Source organism: Physeter macrocephalus, chromosome 2 (assembly GCF_002837175.3).
Source record: "Physeter macrocephalus isolate SW-GA chromosome 2, ASM283717v5, whole genome shotgun sequence".
Classification (NCBI taxonomy): Eukaryota; Metazoa; Chordata; class Mammalia; order Artiodactyla; family Physeteridae; genus Physeter; species Physeter macrocephalus.
This window is the reverse complement of record NC_041215.1, coordinates 651,082-664,107: the sequence shown is the minus strand read 5'-3', so window position 1 is coordinate 664,107 and position 13,026 is coordinate 651,082. Positions and strand designations below refer to the sequence as shown.

Sequence of the window (13,026 nt, the reverse complement as noted above, 5' to 3'; positions counted from 1 at the left end):
GAGAAAACAGGGGGCGGGGGAGAGAGGGGGGGGGGGGGGGGGGGGGGGGGGGGGGGGGGAGGAGACGGAAAGGAAAAAAACTCCCTAAGACTGAGAAATACACTATTTCTAAAACTGGCAATCCTTCGTGATGAGTTAAGTGGAAGCGAGGTATGATCTAAATCAATAGAATTGATAATGTTTTCATCTTGAAAGGTTAACTGTATTTTTCACACTCTCCTATCTCCCAAGCAACTTGGCTTTTAAGAAAAAAGAAAAAAAATCCTCTGGGCAAGGAGCCTCAGATACACTTAATTTAGGGCTGGTATTTATGACTGGTCATTGACCTTGAAATTCCATTAGTGCTAATGAAGGACAGGGCTGGATGCGTCCTGCCTGGAGTCCGGGAAGTGACACGCTGGGTGCCTGGAGGGCCCCTCTCCTCTGGCTCCAGCTCAGCTGGGCCCTGACTTCCCTGGGTCCTGCTGCCTGAGCCACAGCTCTGTGGAGCAGGCCTCGGAAGACAGCCTCCCCTGGCTGTAGGTTCCCCTAGGTTTTCCCTGCAGAGGAGAGGAGAAAAGCCCTGTTCAAGTGAAAGTTCCTTGCTTGCTGTATATGCTTCTTCTTTCCCAGAACAGTGGAATTCAAAGGCAGAGATGCAACTGGCATCCTAAAATTTCTCATCTGGAAGAGACTGTAAAGGTCACTTAAATTGAGATTCCCCTGTATACCCAACCACCTAGATTTAAGTTATGGATATTTTGCTATTTGTGAGTGGCCATTATTGTTTTGCCCATGTATTTTAAAGTAAATTGTAGAGATCATGACACTTTACACCGAGATATTTCAGTATACCTCACTAAAAAGTAAAAATATGTTCGTATAAAATTACAGCACTGTTATCACCCCTAAGAAAGTGAATAATTCCTTAATATCATTCAATATCTAGTCCAAATTATGTCTCCCAATTACCCCCAAAATATTTTTCAACAATTGGTTTGTTCAAACTACAGACCAAACATAGTTCATGCATCCCATTTAGTTGTTATGCCTCTGTCAGTCTAGATGGAACTGTGCTGTTCTCTGCCGTAGCCTCTGGCCACATGTGGCCAAAGAGCATTTGAAATGTGGCTGGTCCGAATTCAGATATACTGTAAGTGTGAAATACACACCGGATTTCGAAGACAGTACCAGAAAAAGAATGTAAAATATCTCATTAACAATTTTATGTTGATTATATGTTGAAATTATAGTATTTTGGATATGATTGGGCATAACAAAATTTATTATTAAATATGTTTAATGTGTTTCTTTTTACTTTTTAATGCAGCCACTAGAAAATGTAAAGTTACATTTGTGGCCGGCATTTGGGGCTCATATATTTCCACTGGATGGTGCTGGTCTAAAACATTACTCTCTGCTTTTAATCTGGAAGCTTCCTCTTTTTTTTTCCTTATGCCAGTGACTTGTGGAAGAAACCAGATCCTGAAGCATGCCCCACTTTCTGGATTTTTCTGATGGCTTCTCCAGGCTGTAGTTTAACATATTCCTCTATCCCCCATATTTCTAGCCACTGGTTAATTAGGCTTGCTTAGATTCAGGTGTAAATTTTTTGACAAGAATATGAGTGACATTGTATCTCAGGATGCACTTAACATCGTTTAACTGTTCTCATGCTGAGACTGATCCATGGGATTAGATGGTTACAGTCTGGATCCCTCTTTTGTAAAGTTGTTTTTCTACCCTTATCACCAGCAATCATCTGTGACTAATAATTTGGCACCCTGAGTCAGCTTATAACTTAATGATTTTAGCATCCATTGGTGACTGTTGCCTGGATCAGTTACTTAATTGGAGGTTTTACAAAGTGACTTTTATCTACCATTCTATTTATATCTATTAGTTAGAATTCATATGTAAAGAAAAGCTCAGAAACCTGGACCATTTGGTTACCCTGAGATACAGTTCCTACCCTGAGATATCTCCTACAGAGATACTTGTACCTACAGACAAGTTCCTACAGTTCCTACAGACAACCTGGACCATTTGGTTACCCTGAGATACAGTTCCTACAGACAAATGTTTGATTCTTTCTCTTTTTTTTTTTTTATTGCGGTACGCGGGCCTCTCACTGTTGTGGGCTCTCCCGTGGCGGAGCACAGGCTCCAGACGCGCAGGCTCAGCGGCCATGGCTCACGGCCCAGCCACTCCGCGGCATGTGGGATCTTCCCGGACCGGGGCACGAACCCGTGTCCCCTGCATCAGCAGGCGGATTCTCAACCACTGAGCCACCAGGGAAGGGAAGCCCCAGGGAAGCCCTCTGATTCTTTAACTACCAGTTTTCAGAATAGAGTTGTATAGTGGTGACAAGTGAATTTTCCTTTTTATTTTTTTAACTTTCTCTTTTTGAGTATATTTGTGAACTCATGGATTTTTAATATTAAATATCAAATATAATGTTTAAGTTTTTAAATCAGTTTCTAGCATTTAAAAATCTAGAAAAAGAAATCTAGAAAGGTTGCATAAAATCTGTTATTTTTGGATTCCCATGGGACACTGGGGGATATAGCGACAGTGGGTCACACGTTCATCCCCCGAGTCCTCTGGCGTGGAGTTTGGCTCAGTCCTTAGACGGGCATGTGCTCCCTGGCTGGTGACCATCTACACCAGCCACTGAGTTCTCTGCCTCATCCCCGTTTTTTGAGGTTGTGACCCCAAGCCTACCTTATATCATAAGTAAGGACATTAAAGTACAGAGAGGAGGGCTTCCCTAGAGGCGCAGTGGTTGAGAGTCCGCCTGCCGATGCAGGGGACACGGGTTCGTGCCCCGGTCCGGGAGGATCCCACATGCCGCAAAGCGGCTGGGCCCGTGAGCCATGGCCGCTGAGCCTGCGCGTCCGGAGTCTGTGCTCCTCAACGGGAGGGGCCACAACAGTGAGAGGCCCGCGTACCACTAAAAAAAAAAAAAAAAAAAAGTACAGAGAGGAGAAGGGACTGGCTGAGGGTGAAAAAGCAAAGTGAGGGGGAGAGTTGGGGCTTGAAGCCACGTTTCCTGCCTCCCAGGAGGACCGTCATGCTCATCCTCAGCTGCCAAGAGGCTCTTCCCAGAAAGACTAAGTAACAGGACAGCAGCTAGTGGAAGGTGCACATTCAGTACGTGCTCTGCATTTTCTACCTGCAGATGACAGCTTAATACTGCTGCCGCTGGATCTCTGACCATGATTAAATTTTTCCCAAACCCTGGGCGGATTCTGATGCTGCCCATGGCAATAGCTCTAGTTCAGGGCTCTCCTTGGGGACTATGACCTACAGAGTCAATGTGAACTACTCAGAATAAATAGGATTAGTGCAGCCTCTTTGGAGGCCCCCTTGGGCAATATTTATCAAAATTTTAAGTGTGTCGATCCTTTTAGACCCAGCAATTGCACTGCAAGGAATTTTTCTAACAGATACATTCACAAAATATTTCAAAATATATCTGTCTTGAAGTTCACTCTCCCCACAGAACACTGGAACCAATATTCAACAAGGGACCAGTTAATAGTTCATAGTACATCCATCTATAAAGGAATTAGTATATGGTCATTTAGAAGTTAGCCAGGGCTGCGTGTGCAAGTATGGGAAAGGTACGCTTAAGTTTAAAAGGTACCATTAAGTTAAAAAAAGAAAAACGTAGAACAGTGTGTATGTTATTTTCTCATCTGTGCCTGTTTTAAATAATATGGATAAATGCCAGTATGTATATAAAATTTTTCAAGAAGGATACACAAGAAAATATTTTTTAGAGGAAGAGACTAGAGGTCAGAGTGAGGGGGAAAGACACTGCTTTTACTTATTTTATATCTTTATTTTTTTTATCATGGACATGCATTAATTTGTTAAATACTAAGTTTATAACCAAATTTGAGTGTTCAAATAAAGCAGCTGGGTTAGGGGAAAGCTAATGGTGCAGGTTTAAAAATCTGGTCTTTTGGTCACTGAACAAATGGGCAGTAGTGCTTCTCAGATCAACAGCAACCAACTGCATTCCTGTGCGTATGTACCGAGCTCTGGAGGTGCTTGCTGGGCATTGAGCAGGGTACAGTGGGGTGGGGACACGCAAGTGGTAAGGAGCTTGCTCCCTTTAGGGAGAAAAGGCCAGTAGACCTCACATGACTCCGATAGTAGCAGCCAGTCTGGAATTAAATGCTGATCTTGGCTTCTAGGCTCTGGGTGCTTCAGAATACGGAAGAGAATCTCCTATCCGAAGACAGGCAGGGGTGGAATCTCTAAGCCAAATCAAGTGTAATAGATGCATAGAGGCACATTTGTGAAACGCGTAAAATATATTGTAGAGACGTTGTGAGGATTAAAGGGTATAATGTACATTCAGTGGTGAGTCTGTTCATAATACACACCCAGACTTTCCTGGCTCTGGGGTATGTATGGGAAGAGAGAGAGAAATCACAAGAGAGGAAGGGTAGAAGCAGCACATGGTAAAGAGAGCTGACTTCAAAGTCAGATGGTCTGGCTCCAGTACTTCACTCTCCTGCTTCCTAGCTGTGTGACACAAGACTTCCCTGACCTCTTGGATCCTTGGTTTTCTCGTCTGTTAAATAGGGAGAAGGTGAAAAAACTGCATACTAAGTGCTTGATAAATGGTAATGATTGTTGCGTGAATGAAAGTCAACTCAAAAAGCTGGTCCAGCACAGCCAGCATCGTGCAGTCTGGCAGTTTTAAAACGTTGTTATATCAAATCCTCTCGAAGACTCTCTAAGTGAGACGAGAATTAAGACACAGTAAGAAAAAGGTTTCTCTAAAAAGTGATGCATCTCAAGCTTGAACCTGAATTTGCTATATACTCTAAATGGCCAGCCTTCCCCACTATAATCCTGACATCAGATACACCACCTAATGTAAACCTTCTTTATTCTGAAATCCGGGGCTGGAAGTAGTTAGAAAGGTGGCCTGACAATGGTTAAATGATGGCCACTTCTTATTGCTGTTGATAGAATGAATGCATGTATATGTTTTCATTATGCTAACAAGACTTACGTGTGGTGAGACTGTTTTACAAAACAATTCCTAAGCCATGCATTTAAAGTAGATTTTGCAAAACCCCATTTTTTAATCAGAGACTCTTCATTAAAAGCATACTCATGGGGAGCTAATGATAAGTGAGAGAAAATAAGTTTAAATCCACAATGCAGCTGTTCTCCCACATGCACTGGTTATACCAGCATTTGGAGATTGTAAAGAAAAGGGTGAAACTAATAGGATATAGCTACAGCTCAGATACTCCATAAATTATTCAAAAGTATGCACTGCAGTCTAACATACATATATCTGTTGCAGACATAATTATTCTTCACAAGTGTTTTTAATAATAATCATTTGGTATTGAATTACATGCATTATTTGTCTTGGGAAGTCAGGCTGATTTGAGAGACAGGGCCAGAGAAAAGAGGCAGGCTTTCGTCAAACCCATGGAGAAGCTGCTTGGTTTTAAACACAGCTTTTTCTGCTTTTGCTCTATTACCCGGTGCAAAATATCAGGCCGCACTCTCCATTTCCCAGAGTCTAGGAGTTTCATTGGTGTTTTCTTTACAAAATAAGGGTGAGAAAAAAAAAAAAAACAAAAAAAAACAAAATAAGGGTGAGGTCTGTGACTTCTCCTGGTCTCATAGGTAGGGCTCCAGGTGCCCTTCTGAAGGATACAAAGCATAAACTGTTTTGAAAGAGTTTCTATTCTCAGAGGTCATTTTGATCGAGTATAAAGACGCACTTGTTATCACCTTCTAACTCTGCAAGCATCATGTGATGGTTTAATCCATCCATTATGCATGGCCAGACATGCATGTATGTGTGTAAATGTGTCACCATATGAATGTGCATAGGTGATTGTATAAACGTGTGTGTATGTATATCTATGGGTAAAATATTTCTTTAAACAACTGGAGTAAGCTAATGGAATGGAACTTCTGCTCATTTCCCTCTTTTAGTCTAGAGGCTGATTTTTCTATGATGGCAGAGGGTAAGTTACAGTGAACCTTTAGTATCATTACCATGTAAGTAAATAGACTTCCTCTGCATAGCTAGACTGGACCAGCCGAAGAGCTAAATACTCTAATGTGATCCACCATCAAGGGGAGAAAAAATTATTTTAAGAAGCTTGTTTTCAGCCCAGATGGTTTGGTTCTGCACAAAATCATTTGATTATGTGCTTCTCTCAGCTTTGAAATCATGTACCTATCTGTGCATGTTTAGCAAGAAAGGGAATGCTGCACATTTGTGACAAATTAAGTTAATGGGTTTAAAGCAGATCGTGCAAAGGGGAAGGCAGGGCTTCTTTGGGGAAAGGCTGGAAAGTACAACCGAGTCTAGGTAGACAGATCCAGAGTCTCGACCCAGGGGACCACAAGCATCAGTCCCTTAGAATGTGCTCAAACCCAGACCAGAAACACGGTTTTAATGCCAGGAGGAGCTGAGTTAGGGCAATCGCCACAGTGGAGGAAAAAGCAGAAGGCATGGTTTTGTTCTTTGTGTCTCTTACTGTTTATAGCACCTAAATAAATCTTCAGGCCATATTCTCAAAACTCTAGGCCAGGGATTACAGCACAAAGGCCTTCAAGTAAAGTAATTGAGTGAAACGGGCAGGTGTAATAAAATTATTTCTCTACGATCAGAAAAACAACAATGCAAGCCCGATGACAAATGGCAGTGGACACGGGGACCTCAAGGTTAGGAGGCAACGGGGACTTCCGTGGACGATGCTGAACTCGAAATAAAAATTGCCTGCCCCTTCCACAGAGGGCAGCTGCCGCTGAGCTTTGTGCAGTGGGAGAGGGGGCCTAAATGGGTGGCTATTCGGAGTTTTCAAGAGTAGCCCCCAATCCAGATGTTTATATAAATGTCCCAATTTTAAAATGTTGGCTGAGATTTTTTTTTAGAGGACATGCAAGCCAAATGAAACACTAGTTTGCAACAGCTGCTGTAGGCAGGGGGAGAATCCACAAGAAGTAAAACTGTGCCCTAAGTATTGGTCCTCTGTGGGAGGACAGCCTCCAGGAGTGACCCGTGTTCAATCTTAGGTGCTCTCTATTCACATAAGCACATGGGCATGATGGATGTGTGACCAGAGGACAGAAGTCTGTGTGTATGACACGAGTTTGCGTAGAAAAGCCCTTGAGTGTATTGGGAGAAAAGGCAAGAAGACAGGGTGGGTACCCTGATGTGGTTTCCATGTCACCTTCGTATCTGTTAAGGGAAGTTGAAAGTCAAGGTGGGGGTTAGGTAGGTGTTACTAGCATTGCTGGGGAGCCTCTTACACAGAAATGACTGCCATTCCTCCATAGGTCTTACATGGGAAGCATTTTTATTTTGAAATAGTGGTTGAAAATATTTATCTTTCTTAATATATGCTCTAGGGTAATCATGGTTAGAAAAACTGCAGTGAACTTTATTATCTGGTCTGCTTTTTCATACTATTCCAGGATAAGGATCTATAATGAGCCATGTTTGTTGGTCTTCAGAATTTCATTTTTTTAGTGCATGTCCTTGCTGCGTTTCCTTGCACAGTTTGTTACCCTGATTACAGGTGCCCTAAAATCCCTTGTCATACGAGGAAGAAGTCCCTGGAGCCGCCTTAGGAATGATCCATCCACAGTGCTCTGCCCCCTCTCACTTCAGCAGTGCGGTCGTGGGAGGTCTGGGAACTGATGGCATTGTTCATTCAGGCCCTTCGGCATCTCTTGTCCTCCTGCACCACTTATGCTTCTTGACATCAGGCTTCGTTCCCACAGAGTGACATCAGCTCTGCTGGAAACCTGCCCTCCGTCTCTGCAGACCAAGCCGTGGACCGCATGTTCTTCAGGCAGATTTGAGGAGAGATCGGGCAAGGGTGTGAGAAGGTCAGGAGGACCGAGGGGACTGGTCCACCACTGATGGGATGATTGACATGGTCGCTCTCCCTTCCAGAATGTTTGCAAGGAGTAAAATGTGGCCATTTAAAAAGATGAGTATACAAAAGGCAGTAGCACGGGAAAATGCTAAATATAATGTGGAATTACATTTTAATCTATTTGAAGATAGGCAGTATATTTAAATGGCTCAAAATTCAAATGATACAGATGATGACAAGTCTCCCTCTGTCTCCCACCCCGTGCATGCATAGCCCCCCAGGTTGCGATGTGATGTTAAGTGAAAAAAGAAGAGTATAAAGCTAAGCCTCTGCTCCATCTCTCTCTCGATATGTATATTTATTTATATATTCATTTACATATATATGTATATAAACACACACACACAGACACATACACACAGATGGATCCATAGAAGACAGGCTGAAAGAAATAAGCAGAATGTTTACAGTGGTTATTTCAAGTACAAGGGTTATAGGTAATTGCTTCTACCTTCCTATATTTTCTAAAAAGTCTTTATGTATATTGCTCTTAGAAAATAATACATAAATTTCCTTATTTTTTTTAAGTATAATACCATCATTAAAGTCACTGGAGCAAAAGTGGCCATGACCAATCATCAAAGAGAAGAAAAGTCACTCATTTTCTCACAGCCCCCAACTCAGGGTTGATGCTACTTCATCTGCTGGCATGCTACCTTCCTGGCCTTTTCTTTGCATTTACATGATCATTCTTTAATACAGTTGAATAACTTGCCTTTTGATTAACAAAGTATTCAAGATGTCTTTTCTATTCCCTATATAGTAAAAAAAAAAAGGAAAGGAAAAGTTTGAAAAGTAACTTTCAAAAGAGGAATGTTGCGTCTGTGTGCATACAGGTGTTGAAGAAAATAAGAAAGAAAGGTCTTCCAACTGGGAGGCTGTAGATAAATTTACATCCTGATAAACCAGCCACACAGATGAGGAGAAAGGACAGCAGGCAGTTATGCTCCCATGATCTGCCTTTTAGTGTGAGGTACTAGGGCCGAGGCCACCCTGCCTAGCTGACCTGCAGCTGTGCTTCTGCATGGACACATAAGCTTGGTGATGCAAAGGGCCTGGCATCAGCCACTTGGAGGACAGAGACTAAACTACCTGGTGAGGAAGGGCAGTAAAAAGGAGCTCTTGAAAGTGTAATCACTCCCTTCAATTTTAACTTTCAAGTAGACACATATAACCTATGAATACTTGTTATAAAAATCTTTTAAAATACAGAAATATCAAGAGTTATAAAGTAATTATTTTGGGCCATATATTCTTCTATTCCTCTATTTTTATTGAAAAAAAAAATGTGGACAATTCCCCCTTTACCCTCTTCCCAATCCTACCCCTCGCTGTAGAGATAGCCCCTGTTAATGATTTGGGATCTAGACAAAACTTTCCTGATGCACTTTTATCCAGATTCATAACCACGCACAAACACATAATGAATGCGTGCTTTTTAAAATTTCAATTAAACTTAAACCATCAGGTTTTTTTTTTTATCCCCTGGGCTCTAAATCTCACTTATTCTAAGCTCTTTACCAGAGCAATAATGTTTCCCACATATGAATCACCAAATGCTAAATGTGCTCTTCTCAGCAAATGCAATTCATTGGAGAATAACTCCCAATAAATTGCCTGTGATGTTTCTTTATTGCTGGAGACAATGGGCAACACCAAGGCAACGAAGGGTTGTACCAACCGGTCATTAGTTTTAATGTGGTCTGGCCGTTTTAATCCTTTCTGTATTTTTAAGTATAATGGAATGGTATGGTGTGTTAAGATTTTTTTCCCATTCTTTCCTTTCTTGAACTTTAAAATATAGGGGTGGGGCTTCCCTGGTGGCACAGTGGTTGAGAGTCCACCTGCCAATGCAAGGGACACAGGTTCGAGCCCTGGTCTGGGAAGATCCCACGTGCCGCGGAGCAGTTAAGCCCGTGCGCCACAACTACTGTGCCTGTGCTCTAGAGTCTGCGAGCCACAACTGCTGAGCCCGCACGCCTAGAGCCCGTGCTCTGCAACAAGAGAAGCCACTGCAATGAGAAACCCGTACACCACAATGAAGAGTAGCCCCTGCTCGCCGCAACTAGAGGGAGCCTGTGCGCAGCAACGAAGACCCAACGCAGCCAAAAATAAATAAATTTATTTTAAAAATAAATTAAATATAGGGGTAAGGTGGGGAGAGGAATATGGTCTTTTCCTTATGAGAAAACACACTATTTCTGCTTTCTGAGGTATGTGGGGCAGAAATTAGGACTTGCTGATAATTTGAGTTCTGTGCTTGCTGTTTCTAGCACTCTAGCTAAGTCCTTATAGGACTCTTGTATTTCTTTTTCTTCTTCTTTTTTTTGGCCCAGCTGCTCGGCTTGCAGGATCTTAGTTCCCCAACCAGGGATTGAACCCGGGCCACAACAGTGAAAGCGCCGAGTCCTAACCAATGGACCGCCAGGGAATCCCCCAGGACACTTGTATTTCTTTAGCTCTCTCCCCCTCGTAATGCTTTGCTCAGTGCCTCAACCAAGGACTTACCCAGAAACCAATCTCCATGCCCAAATTTATGCTACATGACGTGGGACATCAGGCAAAATCTTGTAGAAAGAGACTACCTCTTCAACTTCTTTTGTACCCCCAGCACCTCATTAATGCCAAAGCTTTAGCATTACCCCAATAAATGAAATATAGTGAAATAAAATGCTATTTCAATAATTGACAGAATAATACAATACAGAATGATTGACAATATTAAACCAGGAAGCTATATCTTCTTTCCAAGGTCAAAAAGTCTAGACATGATCTCTGTGCGCATGGGTGTGTCCTTCTTTCTAACTGGGTGATATCGGAGAGGGGTGGGGGGAAGATGGGCAGGATGGGTGTGATGAACCAGGCTCCTCTGAGGAAATGTTGTGCTTTGGCAAGGGCAGGAGAAGGTTCTGGAGTCCGGACAGACACGTGCAATCCCAGCTCCTCTTTGCTGTGTGCCCTTGGGCAAGTTGCCTAGTGCTTGAACTGTGGTGATCTTATATGTAAAATCAGAACAACCGTACCTGCCTCATCATCGTTTTCAAAGTTGGAGTGAGCACATAGTAGGTGTTCATCAAATGTTTATTTCTCTAAGTATGACTGCAAACTTAAGCCATGACTCCTAGTAGTTCATGGTGCCCAATAGATGCATTCCTGTCAATGAGCAGGGTCTAGAAGTCCCTATTTTTTTGAAGAAGGTTGTCAGATTATAACCCTAAGGAACCCCAGAATTATCTAGAACTTCTGTGGCTGCCCAGGGCACCCTTGTGCTGCCAAAACTATGGCACAGAGGAACTGCCCTCGCCCAGAGACCAGTGGCATGATCCCTTTTGTTATGGGTTCCTCTAATTATGCACACGTGTCTGTCAGAATGTATTATCTCCATTGTAATTCACCCTCCTGCCATTATGCCTGCCCCCAAAACTGGAATTAGCATTTTGCAGTGATGTCTGGGAGTTATTTTCTGTGTTCTGATAGGAAAGAGAAATGGAAACCTTTGCAAAAATGCTTAGAAGAATACTAGCACCGGGTTAAGTGCTAGTTAAGTATGTGCAAGGTATTATTATCATTGTTATTATAATTATTATTTCTAAAGTAAAGTTTTCTGGATTAGCCCCCACAGAGGAGGTAAAAGTCAGAACTTAAAATTCTGTAACTTTCTCTCTGAGGGGAGCTCTGATTCACAGCTGTAAATACACAGAGACTGATGATCAGGAATGGAGAATTCAGCTATTTGGGGGTTTTTTCTCACTGGTCACCTTCTCACTAGTCTTCTACCCCCTGCAAACTGAGCAGGAAAGGCCATGAGGGAAATGAAGTGTGGTCTTTCTTATGCAGAATGTGTGGTCCTCAAGTTAGTTACTAGGAGGCAAGTTCGGAAGAAGTAAAACTGAGTCTTCACTGAGGATAGTTCCCCCTGATCTAAACATTTCTAAGCTTCTGGAAATGGAGTGAGAGGCAGTAGAACATTAAAGGTAGGTGTTTCGGGGTCCTCTCTGCTGAGTGCCTCAGACAAGGCATTGACCCTTGGGACACTGCTTCCTCCTGAGTAAATTGAGGGGGTTGGTGGTATTCAAAATGTGTCAAAGTGCCCAGGGTTATTGGGGGTACAACCACACTGGGCTCCCATGTCAACCCACCACTTCAGTCAGAGAAGCTCCAGCGAGATCTATTTTGTACATCGGGGTACTGTCGACTGAAAAAAAAACGCACAATGTGAGAGTGGCGAGTTAAGTTTTATTTGGGGCAAAATGAGGACTGTAGCCTGGGAGACAGCATTTCAGAGAGCTCTGAGAACCTGCTCCAAAGAGGTAGGGAGGAAGGTCAGTATACATGTGATTTGGGTGAAGGAGGAGTACATGCAGTCAAGCACATTTTTTAAAATGTTTTTTTGGCTGCACCGAGTCTTCGTTGCAGCACGTGGGATCTTTAGTTGGGCCATGCAGGCTCTTAGTTGTGGCATGTGGGATCTAGTTTCCTGACCAGGGATTGAACCCGGGCCCCCTGCATTGGGAGCACAGAGTCTTAACCACTGGACCACCAGGGAAGTCCCAAGAACATAGTTTTTGCAGAAGGTTTCTGCCAGTCTCGTGAAGGTTACTGCTAGTCACGAGGAACAGACGTCACCATGAAGGATCTTAGTGCTTTTCTAGATACAAGAATTGGGCTCATAACATCGGCTCCTGAAAATACCTAACTATCTGAAGACCTGTTCTGCCAGTTTTTCCCAGAGCATAGCGTGCGTCGTGTCATGTCAGCTCTCCACCCTGAACTCCTTTCGGGGGGGTGTTGAAAATCAGCAGCTGCAGCAGCTCATGATTTAATCCTTGTAGAGGTAGATGGCAAGTGCCAATTTGTAGGTACTATGGAGACACCGCTTCAACAAAACAATTCTGCATTTAAATAATAATTTAAAACCCACTGAACTAGATGCTGGGAGGAAGCACCATGACTGATGTGTATGGAGAGTAGGAAGGGATAGCTAGTGTAGAGTTGGGGTCAGGGGTGAGGACAGAGAGGTGAGGAGAGGTGGGTGGGGACCTTGAGAAGGGCCAGTAGGAGGGCAGTGTGCTCCAGCCATGCATGCACAGCAGTGCGGCCAGGCCTG

General features: G+C 43.1%; 1 protein-coding gene across 1 annotated transcript in view; it reads left to right on the top strand.

The window, feature by feature from the left end:
* SLIT3 (slit guidance ligand 3) overlaps positions 1 to 13,026 on the top strand; it is a 529,198-nt gene that overhangs the window by 269,308 nt on the left and 246,864 nt on the right. The window lies entirely within an intron of this gene.